Source organism: Bufo gargarizans, chromosome 4 (assembly GCF_014858855.1).
Source record: "Bufo gargarizans isolate SCDJY-AF-19 chromosome 4, ASM1485885v1, whole genome shotgun sequence".
NCBI classification, from domain to species: Eukaryota; Metazoa; Chordata; class Amphibia; order Anura; family Bufonidae; genus Bufo; species Bufo gargarizans.
The window spans coordinates 330,364,715-330,380,184 of NC_058083.1; positions in this window are offsets into that span (position 1 = coordinate 330,364,715).

Genomic DNA, 15,470 nt, shown 5'->3' on the forward strand with positions numbered 1-15,470 from the left:
CCACTAGATTATGCACCGATTTAGATTGGCGCAACAGACACTCTTTTCAAATGTGATAGAGTATTTGTCACATGAATCCACAGTACATGGACAGTATATTTGTCACAAAACAGTTACATTTGTCCCAAATAGAAATAATTTTCAGCGGAATTACTGTATATAAGGTTGTGGACTAAATTCACACACACATGAGACCCAAAATACTGAAATTTGTCCCAAATAGAAATAATTATCTGCTAAACTACTGTAAATATGGTTGCGACCTAAATTCACGCACAGAAGTCACCCAAACCAGTGAAATTTGTCCCAAATAGAAATAATTCTCTGGTGACTAACTATATATATGGTTGCGACCTAAATTTAACCACCGAAGTCACTCAAACTAGTGAAATTTGTCCCAAATAGAAATAAATTTAAACAAAAAGATGACCAGCTCACAAGAAGTCAATTACATCAAATTTAATCCCAACCTATAAAATTATGCCAGATATTAGCCAATTATACATACAAATATGCACATACGGACATGAACACACCAAATAGCAATATAAAATCAAAATGCAATTATAAATCTAAAATAGCAATACAATTATAATAGTCAATTTAATTTATGTGCTTTCAACAGGATAAAATCTTGATCCAGCAGACTTGGTTTTCATTGATGTAGTGGCTGGATTCAGTGAGAGGGTGCAGGATGTGTCAAACTCAATGCGCTGATAAAACAGCCTGGCATCGACATGTCGTGTACTCGATGTGTCGATGCCAGATTTTGTATACAATGTTTACATAATGTAATATCACTATCATATTTAATGTTGTTAGTATGTACTGTACAACACCAATATATATGAGGTGAATAACCTATATTTTATGATTGAATGAGTATTTGATATAGGATTGTTTAGTATATAGCAGTATCAGTCACGGTCCGGTCTAGGTTTTGATTTTAACTCAGGCTCCTTATAAGGAGCAATATGTCCCCCTTTCTCCAATCAATATATTGCCACTGAGGACGAAACCCATGTGGTTTTGAAACGCGTCTGGCTAGAAGAGTGACTGCTCCCCTGTTACAATTGTTCTAACACTTTTATGAATGGGAATTGAAAAGTGGAAATTCGCAAGTGTGAAGCTAGAACATCGTAGTGAAACAACCTGTGGGCTGTGAACGTCCGGAACCTTGCATTGCGCAGGTGCCCAGTACTGCTAACAACCGGAGAGCACATGTGGAACAGTCAGCGTCCGGAAAGCCGCACTGCGCAGGCATGCAGCTCCATTAGCAACCGGAGAGTATTCGTGGAACGGCCGATACCCGGACTGCATTCCAACGGACATCACCGTGTAGATACTATCAATATCAGGTAAGAAGCACACAAGCGCTATAAAAGAAAACTAACCGTTACACTACAAAGGCGGCAAAGCGACTGGACACGTAAGTGGACCTGCGCTACATCACTAATAATCCTCTAATGCACCTATTAGTGTGAATTGAGACCCTGGACACTCACGTATGCCCCATAGAACAGTCCACTATCCTGTTGAAAGCACATCAATTAAGAAAATCTAAAGAAAAATAACGTAGGGCTGCAGTCCGAATAGTATAGAGTAAGCTGCGAGAGCTCCGCAGCTTAATAGAAAGAAGGGACCGTGACTATTATAATTTTATTGCTATTTTAGATTTATAATTGCATTTTGATTTTATATTACTATTTAGTGTGTTCATGTCAGCACACAAGAGTGCATATACTGTATATATGGTTGTGGCCTAAATGCAGACAGATGTGCCCAAAAGTATTAAAATTTGTCCCAAATAGATATAATTATCTGCTGATTTACTGTATATATGGTTGCGGCCTAAATTCACGCACAGGTGTGACCAAAACTAGTGAAATTTGTCCCAAATAGAAATAAATCTATGCTGAATTACTATATATTGCGGTTGCGGCATAAATTCACACACGCAAAGGTGTTCTCAAGATTAATAAAATTCATAAAAAGTGTACATATGCTGTATACCTAAAATTTTAGGGGGGCCGGTGGAGCTCTGTCTGGGGGTGTCTTGAGCTTTATCCGTCAGACATCCTCCCCAGTAAAGTGAGTTTTTACATATGCATCCTTTGGTTATGATATAAATATATGTTTTTATTTCTATTTTTTGACCATTGAGTTCATTTATTTAATATAGGCCACTATTGGTTTTAATTGCTATTATCTGTACAATAATTTTTACCGCATCTGACCTGCAAGGGAGTGGCGCCTGATTGTGAGTCACCCTTTTTCTATCTACTGGAGTTTTATTGTGCTCTCCTCAGCCCAAGGACACTCCAATAGAGGCTGAGTCTTTTTCCTTTTATATCTGTGTGTTAGCTAATGCTACACTTTGACCACTAGTGCTGCCTTCTTGTTTGATAATATCCTCTTTCATCCTCACCTATCTTTTTGTTTACACATTCCTCCCTCTTGGCGCCTGTTACCTACTTCTTCATATATTCTGGGTCACCTACCCATAAGATATATTTTGTTCCCTAAGGCCTCTTTCACACGGGCGTCATATTTTTGGCCCGGATAAGAGGCAGGTGCGTTGCGGGAACACCCGCGATTTTTCTGCGAGAGTGCAAAACATTGTATTGCGTTTTGCACTCGCGTGAAAAAAATTGCGTATGTTTGGTACCCAAACCCGAACTTCTTAGTCCACTTGATCGCGAAGCCGGCATCTCCTTCTGTCTCCTTTGTTGAATAGGACCTGTGGTGAGCATTAAATACAGGTAAAGGACCTTTGATGACGTCACTCCGGTCATCACATGGTACGTCACATGATCTTTTACCATGGTGTTGCATTTTTTGTGGCCCCATTGAAACGAATGGGTTTCCATACAATCTGAGGATTGGATGTGGACCAAAAATATAATTATGTGAATGGGGCCTATTACAGCTGATAAATCTGGAAAATTATACTGCTTAATTTTTTTCCTGTAGGTAACAAGTATAAATATATATAATTCATAAAAAGGGCAATAAAGGACAAAAAAGGACATTTAAAAAACACAAATCTGACAGGTCAGTTGTAGGAAGGAGCGAACCTGTGGAAGTTCGGGTTCGCTGGGTTCAGCTGACTCAACTCACCTCATCCACTTGATCGTGCTGCAGCAGTCTCTTCTATCTTCATTGAGCAGTACCTGCCAAAGGACCTGTGATGTGTGCAATGACGTCACCGCGCCTCCCACTTCAGTGAAAAAGTCTTGGTTCGGGTCCAGGTACCCAAACTTGCAAAGTTTGGTACGAACCCAAACTTTGCAGTCCGAGTTCGCTCAACCCTAGTCAGTTGTAGCCTTGAACATATACAATGGGCTTAATAAAAATTTTAAAAAAATTAAATAAGCTAAAGCCTGCAAAAATACAAAAAGAACGGACAGTAATACTGGCAAGATGGGGTATCACGAGGGAAACAAGGTGTTTTCATCTGTGAGATGTGAGAAAATGTTGATATTGATGCAGTTTTCACATATGCTGCTTAACCCCTTCACGACTGCAATCTGTATATATACGTGATAGCTGCACATACCCCGTGCAGCTACCACGTATATATACGTTCTGGCAGCTCTTTAATCCAAGCGCTGCAAAGCGCTTGGATTAAAGCTTCTGCCCCTGCCCTGTATGCTGTCACGGACAGCATACAGTGCAGTAATGCCGGCAAGGGACCAATCAGAGTGGCCCCTTGCCGACAATCGATCCGATTGGTTAGTCTGTGCAGACTAACTAATCGGATCGCTGTGTGAAAAAAATGCCGGTTTCAGGCTCTGATCTGCGGTCTGCAGATCAGAGCCTGAAATCGGTAATGTGTCCTGAAGCCCCCGTGCCCCCGATCTGTGCCCCGTTCTTGTCCTGCCCCCCCCGATGCGGTCCGCCCCCTCCTGCCCCGACCTGCGCCCCCTTGTCCATCATCTTCTCCTGCTACTTCCTCCCGATGCGGTCCGCCCCTTCCTGCAGCCCCTTCCTGTAAATAATGAAATGCTGCCCCCCTCTCCTCTCCCCAGTTTCCAGCGATGCCCCGTCCCCTGCCCCCGATGCGGTCCCCCTTCTGTGTGTGATGGCGGCGGCTCCATTCCTGAGCCGCCGCCATCAGCAGCGTGTGTCAGCTCTATGCTGACACTGCTGTAACCCCATAGATGCCGCTACTGCGGCATCCATAGGGTTAATAGAGGGAGAGGGCTCCCTCTCTCTCAACCATCAGGGCTGCTGCGATCGCAGCGCCCGATGGTTGCCATGGCAACCGGACGCTTTGCAAAGGCGTCCGGTTGCCATGGTATAGGCGTCCAGTGCTGCCACCTACAGGCATCTGATTGTATTATACTTTGCAATGCAAGAGCATTGCAAAGTATAGTACAATCATCAGCCCCACTGGATCTTCAAGATCCAAGAGGGAACTGATAAAAAAAAAAAAAAGTGAAAATAATAAAAGTAAAAATAAATAAATAAAAATGTAAAAAATAAATTTCCTTTTCCTATAAAAAAACAAAACAAAAAAAAAAACACACATATTAGGTGTCACCGCGTCCGTAACGACCATCTCTATAAATATATCACATCATCAACACCGTCCAATAAACACCATAAAAAATAAAAACGGTGTAAAAAAATAAGCCATTTTTGTCACCTTACATCACAAAAAGTGCAACACCAAGCGATCAAAAAAGGCGTATATACCCCAAAATAGTACCAATCAAACCGTTACCTAATTCCGCAAAAAATTAGCCCATATTTAAGACAATCGCCCAAAAAATAAAAAGCTATGGCTCTCAGACTATGGAGACACTAAAACATCATTTTTTTGGTTTCAGAAATGCTATTATTGTGTAAAACTTAAATAAATAAGAAAAGGTATACATATTGGGTATTGCCACGTCCGTAACGATCTGCTCTATAAAACTGTCACATGACCTAACCCCTCAGATGAACGCTGTAAAAAAAAAAAAAAAAAAACTATTCCAAAACAGCCAATTTTTGGCCACCTTGTCCCATAAAGTGTAATAATGAATGATCAAAAAAATTTATGTACCCAAAAATGGTACCAATAAAAACCTCAACTCTTTTTGCAAAAAATGAGCCCCTGCACAAGACGATCGGTAGAAAAATAAAAAAACATACGGCGTTCAGAAAACCAATCCAGCAAAATCTGTCTTCCAAAAACCGTATGGCATTCCTTTCCTTCTGCGCCCTGCCGTGTGCCCGTACAGCAGTTTACGACCACATGTGGGGTGTTTCTGTAAACCGCAGAATCAGAGTAATAAATATTGAGTTTTGTTTGGCTGTTAACCCTTAATGTGTTAAAGAAAAAAATTAATAAAATAGAAAATCTGCTAAAAAAGTGAAATCTAGAAATTTCATCTCCATTTTCCTTTAATTCTTGTGGAACACCTAAAGGGTTAATAACGTTTGTAAAATTGGTTTTAAGTAACTTGAGGGGTGTAGTTTCCATAATTGGGTCATTTATGGGGGTATACACTATGTAAGCCCCACAAAGTGACTTCAGACCTGAACAAGTCCTTAAAAAGTGGGTTTTGGAAATTTTCTTAAAAATTTTAAGAATTGCTTCTAAACTTCTAAGCCTTGTAATGTCCTAAAAAAATAAAATAACATTTCCAAAATGATGCCAACATAAAGTAGACATATGGGGAATGTTATGTAATAAATATTTTATGAGGTATCACTTTCTGTTTTCGAAGCAGAGAAATTGAAGTTTAGAAAATTGCAAATTTTTACAATTTTTTGGTAAATATGGGATTTTTTCATAAATAAAGGTGATATATATTGACTCAAATTTATGACTGTCATGAAGTACAATGTGTCACGAGAAAACAATCTCAGAATGGCGTGGATAAGTAAAAGTGTTCCAAAGCTATTACCACATAAAGTGACGCATGTCAGATTTGTAAATTTTGACCTGGACATTGGGGCATCAATGACCCTTGGTCATGAAAGGGTTAAAGAAATTTAAACACACACCCAAATTTTTACATTTCAACCATATAGAAACTAAATACACGTAAATTGTTGATTAAGATTAATTAGTGGTATGATGCAGGCCTCAGAATGCAGCATGTATATGTATGCTGCTTAAAGAAATGTAACTTCTCAAAAAAAATTACAATTTCAACAGTGTGGAAACTGAATAAATGCAAACTGACTATTGAAAGGCATTAGTAGCATGATACAGGCAGCATCCGTATTGCTGCCAAAGGAGGTTCAACCAGTTATTGAATCCAAGGGTTCACATACTTTTTCCACCTGCACTGTTAATGTTTACTGGTGTTTTGGCAGGGCAGCTGTAACCAACACCTCCAATCTCATCTCATTGTTTGGACTCCAGTTGGCTGACACCTCACTCCAATTAGCTCTTGGAAATGTCATTAATCTAGGGGTTCACATACTTTTTCCACCTGAATGTTTACATGGTGTATTCAATAAGAACATGGTAACATTTAATTCCTTGTGTGTTATTAGTTTAAGCAGACTGTGATTGTCTATTGTTGTGACTTAGATGAAGATCAGATCACATTTTATGACCAATTTGTGCAGAAATCCATATCCTTCCAAAGGGTTCACATACTTTTTCTTGCAACTGTACAGTGTATATAAAAAGTCTACATACTCCTTTTAAAATGAGACAAAGATAGATTGTTTCAGAACTTTTTCCACCTTTAATGTGACCTATAAACTGTACAACTCCATTGAAAAACAAATTGAAATCTTTTAGATAGAGGTAAGAAAAAATATAAAAATAAAATAATATGGTAGCGTAATATCTAGCTCTTTCCATGCCATTTTTACAGCCATTTTAGTGCTCAAAATTTCGGGTCCCCATTGACTTCAATGGGGTTCGGGTTCGGGGTCAAGATCGGGTAAAGTTCGGGTCCCAAACCCCAATTTTTTTTTCAAGTTCGGCCGAACCTGCCGAACCTGAACATCCAGGTTTCCGCTCAACTCTAAACACAATATGAAAACATATTTCGGAAATTCCACGCTACAAAACCAGAAACGTATTGGCAGCTACCTTAAATTTGCAATGGTTCACAAAGAAGATATAACAATCCCAAAAAATAATAAATTCCAACTGTGTGTAAACTTAATATATGTAAACAGACGATTAAAGCTTGATGCTAAATTCCACCTTAATACACACTGGTAGATTGCTGCCATACCAGAGGTATTGCTGCAGCAATCATGTATATGCAGCTTAATTAAATTGAACCCCACAAAGAAAAAGGATTTCTGTGAAAATGAGGGGGGTGGGGGTTTACTTGTAGGTAGCTGATTTAGAAGTACACCTCTATTTCTGATAGCAAGCACCGTCAGCCACAGGTCCTGTCTCCTCTCTCTCTGACTGTCAGTTGACCTGCTTCTCTCTGTTGTACGCAACATACACAATTCCTCTTTGGAATCCTACCCTTTCCCTTCACTCTTCCTGGCAATAAGATTGATTGATTTCAAACTAATTATTTTTTCACTCTCCCTGACTCTCTAAGATCGTTACTGTCTGGCAGACACTGTTACCCTACCACCCTCATTCACAGTCCAGCACATAATAACGTTCTACTAGGGCACCTCCCTACCTGCTGCAGCACTGATTGGATCATACAGGCTGTCTGCCAGTCTGGGAGCCAATCAGGGCAACACCCCCCCACACACACTTTCTCTCAGGGTCATGTGAGGACCCTTCTACCTCCCTAGTGCTTTTTTTCCCACCAACATGTGCACTAAAATGGCGCTGCATGTATTTTTGGTGGATTCGTCTGAAACAAACCTATAAAGATTTGGGTTTGTCTGCCGTCCCAAAAATAGCAAAGTTCGGACTAAATTCAGTTCAGTAAACACTGGTTCGCTGAACCTTAAACAGCATACCATGTCACTCAGTGGCACTATACTGCCATGTATTAGGAATACACTCGCAAGACAGGGATGTAATATTACCGCTTTGGTACAACCTTATCTGGAATATGCAGTTAAGTTATGGGCATACAGTTTATAAAAAAAGATGCCCTGAAGCTGAAAATAGTACTAAGAGCAACTTAACTGATAAGGGGCATGGAGGGGAAATATTAAAAATTACATTTACTTAATAGGGAAGAGATATCTAATAGGGAACATGATTAACTTACACAAATAAATATAAGGCCCATACAAATAAAATGGTGTAAAGCTGTTCTATGTAAAATTCACTCAAAAGACAAAGGAAGAAAAATAAGAAAAAGTTTAGTCTCCAGAAGCAACAAACCTTTGCCATAAGAACTTTAAATGTGTGGAATAGTCTACTTCAGGATGTAGGAACGGCAGGACAGTTGATAGTAAAAAAAAAAAAAAAAAGGCTTAGCTATAATCTTAGAACTAAATAAGATTAATACTCATGTAAATGTGTAGAAGTCTGGTTTTCATTCCCCTTTCTTACAATTTACATCCCCACCCATGCCTTGGTTGAACTTGATGTACTTGATTTTTTTGAACAGGACTACAGTAACTATGTTCTTGTTCCTTTCATCTCATACCTCTCAATTACTGTTGTAACCTTTCTATTAACCCCATTCTCACTATGTCTTGTCTATTTGGCTTCTAATGCTCATCTATCTTAAAACACTCAACTCTTAGCTCTCTTGTATTAAAAAAAATCCAGAAAATCTAGAAAAGAAAAAACATTGCAATATAAATATATACATTAGATACCGTTGACCCCAGGGTTAGTCTCTGGAGCAATAAAAAGGAGAGTTGGAGGAGGTGGACAATAAGTCAAGTCTTGGTGAAAGTTCTACAGCTTTACTTGAATAAATCTGCATCCAGTGAATATTCAGTCTCTCTTAGTTCCAGCAGGTTTTTGAATAAGCTGGAAAGCACACTTGATTATTCTGATTTATTTCTCCTCTTTGCTAAACTCGGCTTCAGTCTGATTACTGGAATCTGTAGCTGTTCTGGTACCTTTTGAGTGGGGTGCCTTTGACTGTTGACTAGAGATGTCGCGAACATAAAATTTCCCGTTCACGAACGGCGAATACGAATTTCCGCAAATGTTCGCAAACGTGCGAACCGGGCGAACTGCAATAGACTTCAATAGGAAGGCAAATTTGAAAACCCACAGGGACTCTTTGTGGCCACAATAGTGATGGAAAAGTTGTTTCAAGGGGACTAACACCTGGACTGTGGCGTGCCGGAGGGGGATCCATGGCAACACTTCCATGGAATATTACGTAGTTGTCGCAGAGTGTGGTAAATTGAAATCGCAATGCGATTTATAGAACTTGAATTAATTGCATTGCGATTTAAACTTTCTCAAATCAGACAGTACATTCTAGCATGGAGCCGTTCCCATGGTGATGGGGACGATCCATGAGCACGGAAGTCGGCAGAAGTTCTAAGTTGAAATCGCACTGCGATTTATAGAACTTGAATTAATTGCATTGTGATTTTAACTTAGCACTGCTATATTCCATATTCGTTAACTTCGTTAATACAACTTTAAGTTTCATTCGTACGCGAATACAACTTAGAGCTGCTGGGTCCCTAATGGTTGTATTGCTAGTATATAACAAAGATTGAGAATATAGTGCTATATTCGTTATATTCGTCAATTCTAGCAATACAACCATTAGGAACTTAGCTCTAAGTTGAATTCGCAATGCGATTAATATAACCTGCATTATTCGCATTGCGATTACAACTTAGATCTGAGTTCCTAATGGTTGTATTGCTAGAATTGACAACGAATATAGCACTATATTCTCAATCTTCCTTATATTCTATCAATATAACCATTAGGAACCCAGCTCTAAGTTGTAATCGCAATGCGATTAATATAACCTGTATTAATCGCATTGCGATTACAACTTTGTGACACTGCAGCTTCAGAATTAATCTAAGATGGATGCTGTCCTTGCTTTTTGATAGGCGGTGGGAGGGTCTGGGAGGGAGGGTATGCTGATTGGCTGGAATATGTCTGCTGACTATGAGGTACAGGGTCAAAGTTTGCTCAATGATGATGTATAGGGGGCGGACCGAACATCGCATATGTTCGCCCGCCGCAGCGAACATGCGATATTCGCCGGGAACTGTTCACCGGTGAATAGTTCGGGACATCTCTACTGTTGACCAACTCGCAATACTCTGTCTCTTAATCTGTAAGGAGTCCTGGTGCTCTACAAGCTGCTTCCCTGGATACACTCCTGCTGCAGGAGGGGGAGATGTCATCTTGCTACTCCATCTTTCATGTGTCCACAGCTCCACCTTCAAATCTATATCAGACTAGACTATAACTAACTATAGCTTCTTGCAACCTTTCCTTTAGTAGGAACCAGGACAAGTCCACTTCTGCCCCAAATGGGGAGAATTGAATGGTAAGTTCTATTATATTTTAAAGATCTCTCTGCCATATCTGCTACCACCTGCTAGTGAACCAGGCACATTACATGAACTATCAATGTACAATGTAAGAGGACCAGGAATAAATACACAGATTACAATATTTGTTAGCCTATCAGAAACAGTAGCAGGTTGTAGTAATAGTAGTTGCACTCTGTGGTACTACATATTGAACTGAACATGTGCGTCCACCTCAGCAGGTGTTGCAATACAGATATATTTCATTGGCTAACTCAGTGGCTATAGTACATTTTGAATGACATACTATTACAAAAGTATTCAGACCCAGGTGGCGGTTTGAAAACTGTAGAATATTTTAGTGGGATAACCCCTTTAAGGTATTCATTTCAAAAGTGTTTGTTAGTGCAAATGTATTCAAATGTATTGGCATTTAAATTTTTGTAGTTTTCCAAAAAAAAAAATATTATTTTCTATTTTAGTAAATATAGTTTAAGCACATTCTCTTGAAAAAAAAAAAAAAACAACAACAGTAAGTTGTATTTGTGAACTAATAGGATCACTAAGGTTAGATTAAACTTATAAAGCATATCCAACAAATGTTCTGTGGTTTGGTGCATTCCCTGTACTAATAAAAATAGATCATCACACTGTTTTCCTGTCTTACTGCAGAGAAAACAATGTGAACATCTCATATAGATGTGGGGGAAGGGTTTCAATACACTGCAAAGCTTCACTGGCTCTGCCAGAGGCTTCTCTGAGACAAGCATGAGAAAAAGCAAAGGAAGATGCATAGATAAGTACTGTCTTATAATAATGATTTACTGAAGTCAAATAAAGGAAAGAAATTATGCGTATAAAAGAATTGTTTATTATAGCCTTTGGGAAAACATTTAAATCTCACTTTACCTATGGTATACTGAAGTCTTTGGTTTGAAAAACTGCTGTAAACTATGAAATGTATTAAAAGAATATTGCACACACAAAGAGTAAACACATAAAGATACTGGCTCATAAAAAACAGAACTGGTAAAAATAACATTGAAGCTTAAGTAAAAAATCCCTCTGGAGAGTTTCTTTGAAAATAAAACTTTAAGACTGTGATCTATTTTAGAGAAAGTGCTCTTCACATTCAGCAAAGCAGCCTTTTTTTGAAAGATAAAATAGCAAAGCTACTAAAATAGTATGCCAGTGGAATTCATTTCTTAGTTTTGAGCCTACAGGAGAACTGTACAACTTAGATAGAGTGCTAGGTGAAATGCAAAAGTAGTCACTAGTGACAGCTACTGTATGTCATGTAATGAAAAAAAAAATAAAAATCTGAAAATTATACTGTATTTTACAAAAAACAGCAATGTTTATCATTCATTTTGTACAGTACTCAGTACTTTATAATGTTGGCTATAGCTGATTTATTCCCAAAGGAAATCACTTCAATGAAATAAATGGATTTCACATTTTGTCTTTCATTAGCTATATTGTGTGTTTTTTTGCCATTTATCTCCTTTATAAATCCATATCCAATTTATTAGTCATCTTCTTGAACAAGTATACAGTATATTTGGCAAACTTCACATGAACATATGCTTTTGTATGCAGAATAAAAATCAGCATTACAATATGTTCATGATTAGAGATCATTAGTTCTGCATTATAGGTGAGCGAATGTATTTGCAGATTTGGTGCTTTGTTACGAATCTCAAATTTTTTAGGTACGAAATTGAACCGGGTTCTATTCTGGTTCAATTCAAATCAATCTTGTAAAACAGCATCCAGCACCATTTTAGTGAGGTTTTGACAACGTGCAAAAGCACCAGGGAAGAAGGAGGAGTCCTGTTACATGACTCAAACAGCAACTGGCGGGAGGTCTTGCCCTGATTGGCTCAGAGACTGACAGGCTGCCTCTATGAGCCAATCAGTGTGGACTAATGAAGGGAGGTACCTGTAAAAAGCTACAGGATCATTATTGTGTGGTTAGTCTTTGACCAGAGAGGACCGTCTCTGCAGGAGGGCAATTAAAAATCATTTAGGGAGCCATTATCTAGTGCTATGGGATAGATTAGGGAGAGATTAGGGCTAGTAGTTTTAAGGAGAATAATTGGGTAGTGTGTATTTTAGCAAGGACAGAAAGTTCATTGAAAGTTTAGGGATAACTTAGGGACAAAAGCTGCCTAGCTGGCCAGTGAAGATCTGGAGCTGGCTTGACCTTGCAGTGTACCGCCACAGTTTATATAAGTAAGTGAGCACACATAAGCAATTGATAGTGTTCTGTCACCAACAGGTAGGAGAAAATTGCAGTCAGTTGCGGCCAAGCAGTAAATCCAGTTTGTGGCGGCAATGATAAAAAAATACACCTACAATTGACGCTGTATCAAACCGTTTTTTGGGGGATGAGTGCAGCAGAAGTCTGCATAAATGAGCGCACATAAGCAATCAATAGTGTTTTGTCACCACCAAACAGAAGGAAAATGTAGTCAGTTGCGGCCAAGCAGTAACCACAGTTTGCGGCAGCAACAATAAAAACAGATACAGTTACACCTGACACTGTCTCAGACCGTCTTCTTCTTTTTCATTGACAACGTTTGACAGTTATTTGGGGGGTGTAGTGCCCTGAGGCAGGGGGTTGCTTTGGTGTTTGGACATTTGCCTATTTCATCTATACAAAGTTATAAACATCTTACTTTATTTCATTTCTAGCTAAAACCTGAAATAAGGAGAGCAGTCAGAGCCGCTAGTGTGCTGCAGTTAGGGACCACCCGGACTACTGAGCTACAGAACATGGGCCCTTGACCAGGTTGATAGCCTTCTGAGAGAGAGGGACAGCTAGCTCAAGCCTTTCTTCAGCATCAAACCCTTCTTCTGCCAGGGAGATCATTGGAGAAGCCAGCCCAGTGCCTTGCCTGTATTGTTTTGTACCTGAATACCTTCAGTAAAAAAGCACCCTGGTTAACTGCAGACTCTGACTCTCTGGATTTATTTCTCATTGGGGTGGACCAAGCCTTACTATCACTTCCAGAGATCAGCAACACGTGGTGACACCTTGTCGGGGTCCGGGGTACCCAGTGTTGAGTTGGGGCCATCCCAAACCCGGTCACTGCAGGTGCAACAAAAGTCTGCATAAGTGAGAGCACATAAGCAATTGATAGTGTTCTGTCACCAAAAGGCAGGAGGAAATTGTAGTCAGTTGCGCCCAGCAAAGATAAAATATACAGTTACACCTGATGCTGTCTTCATTACCAAAGTTTGACAGTTATTTGTAGTGATGAGGGGCATAGGCAATATTCATTCTTGCGATATTTCACACATTTTTTGCATAATATTTGCAATAAATTAGTGAATTTTAGAATTCATGATCTCCAGTCATTATTATTGCAATTGTGCAACTCGGCACTAATGATGTGCATATTTTTTGCGCAATACATGCAACTTCACATTTTATCCGGTCTGAGTAGATATTACTGATTGGTGCACTAAGTATTGTTGTGGCATCTCCAACTAACTATCTGTATTATATATATATATATATATATATGAGCTAACTATCTAATGTAATTGGATAAGTATCCAGATGAAAGCACAGAGCAAAGCAATGTCACTGCTCTCTCTCTCAGAACTGAAAAAAAAAGAAAAAGAAAATGGCTGCTGGGGAGTTTCTTATATAATAGAGGGGTAGGCAACTTTCCTATTGGTTGCTAGGGATGTTGCTAAGCTCTGACAAAGATATTGCAGCCTTCTCATTGGCCCACAAGCAAGAAGGGAGGTTACTGATCTCAAAGTGTAATATTTTCGATAAAAATTAGTGATTGGAATATTCACGATCAATACTAGTTATTTGGTGGGTGGGTGCAGCCAGTCAGTTAATAATAACCAAGTGAGCACACTAAATGCCACAGATGTGCCTGTAGTAAATAATTCATATATTTCAAGTGTTGGGGAAATGATTTCTGGTCGTTGTCTGGTTAAACAATTTCCCTTTGCATTTTTTTTGCATGACCCTCAGACCCCACTATAAATGCAGGCACCCTGCTGGCCACAGGTTGCTTGTTAATTCTAGGTTCCTGGCTAATTGTTGGACTACTGAATACTCACCTGATCCTGTTCCCTGACGATCCTTTGCCTGCTCCTTCTATACTGCGCATCTCTCCTGGTATCCTGACCCTGGCTTCCACCTGATGATTCTTTGCGGACTCTTCTGTTGTACTAAATTTCTCTCCTGGTATTTGACCTCGGCTTTTTCTGACTATTTTCTGCTCATTCCTTAGTAATGCGTAGCTCTCTAGGTATTGACCCCATCCGTTCACGTTCCGTTATTTGTCTTGTCTGTCTTCCCAGTACGTATACTAAGTTAGGGACTGCCGTCTAGTTGTCCCCTGTCATTAAGACTTGCGAGGCAAGTAGGCAGGGCCAGGGGTGAGGGTGGAGCGCAGTGGTCACTATCCTCCCCCCTGTGTGTAGTGTACGTGACTGTCACAGGGATTAGAACTAGGGTCGAGCGAACTTGAACTGTAAAGGTCGGGTTCGTACCGAACTTTAGGATTTTTGGACTCCGGAACCGAACCCGAACATTTCAGTAAAAGTTTGGGTTCGGTGTTTGGCGCTTTTTGAAAGGCTGCGATCAACAAGCGGTTAACTGTCTAACCTTAGAAGCCATCACAGCCATGCCTACTAATGGCATGGCTGTGATTGGCCAGTGTAGCATGTGACCCAGCCTCTATATAAGCTGGAATCACGTAGCGCTGCACGTTACTCTGCTGTGTTTAGTGTAGGGAGAGGATGCTATTGGTGATTTCAGGGAGAGAATATTAGAGAGTCTTTGCTCAAAATCTGAATCTAACTCAGCGATCTACATACATTGTGTTTTGTGGGTGCATTTTTTTTTTCCTGCCCTGAGCCCATTCACCAAAAAAAAAAAAAAAAACTTTAATAAGTCAGTTAGGTGGGCGGTGGCGGCCATTTTATGCAAGCTCAGTGCACCAGCACTGCATCTGAGCTTTTAGGACATTGAAAATCCAATTTTTTTGGGCAATATACAACATCTGGATTAGTCAGTGTGCAATTTAAGCTAGAAATACAGCCATCATTTTCTGGGGTTTTAAAAACACACTTTTTTTTGC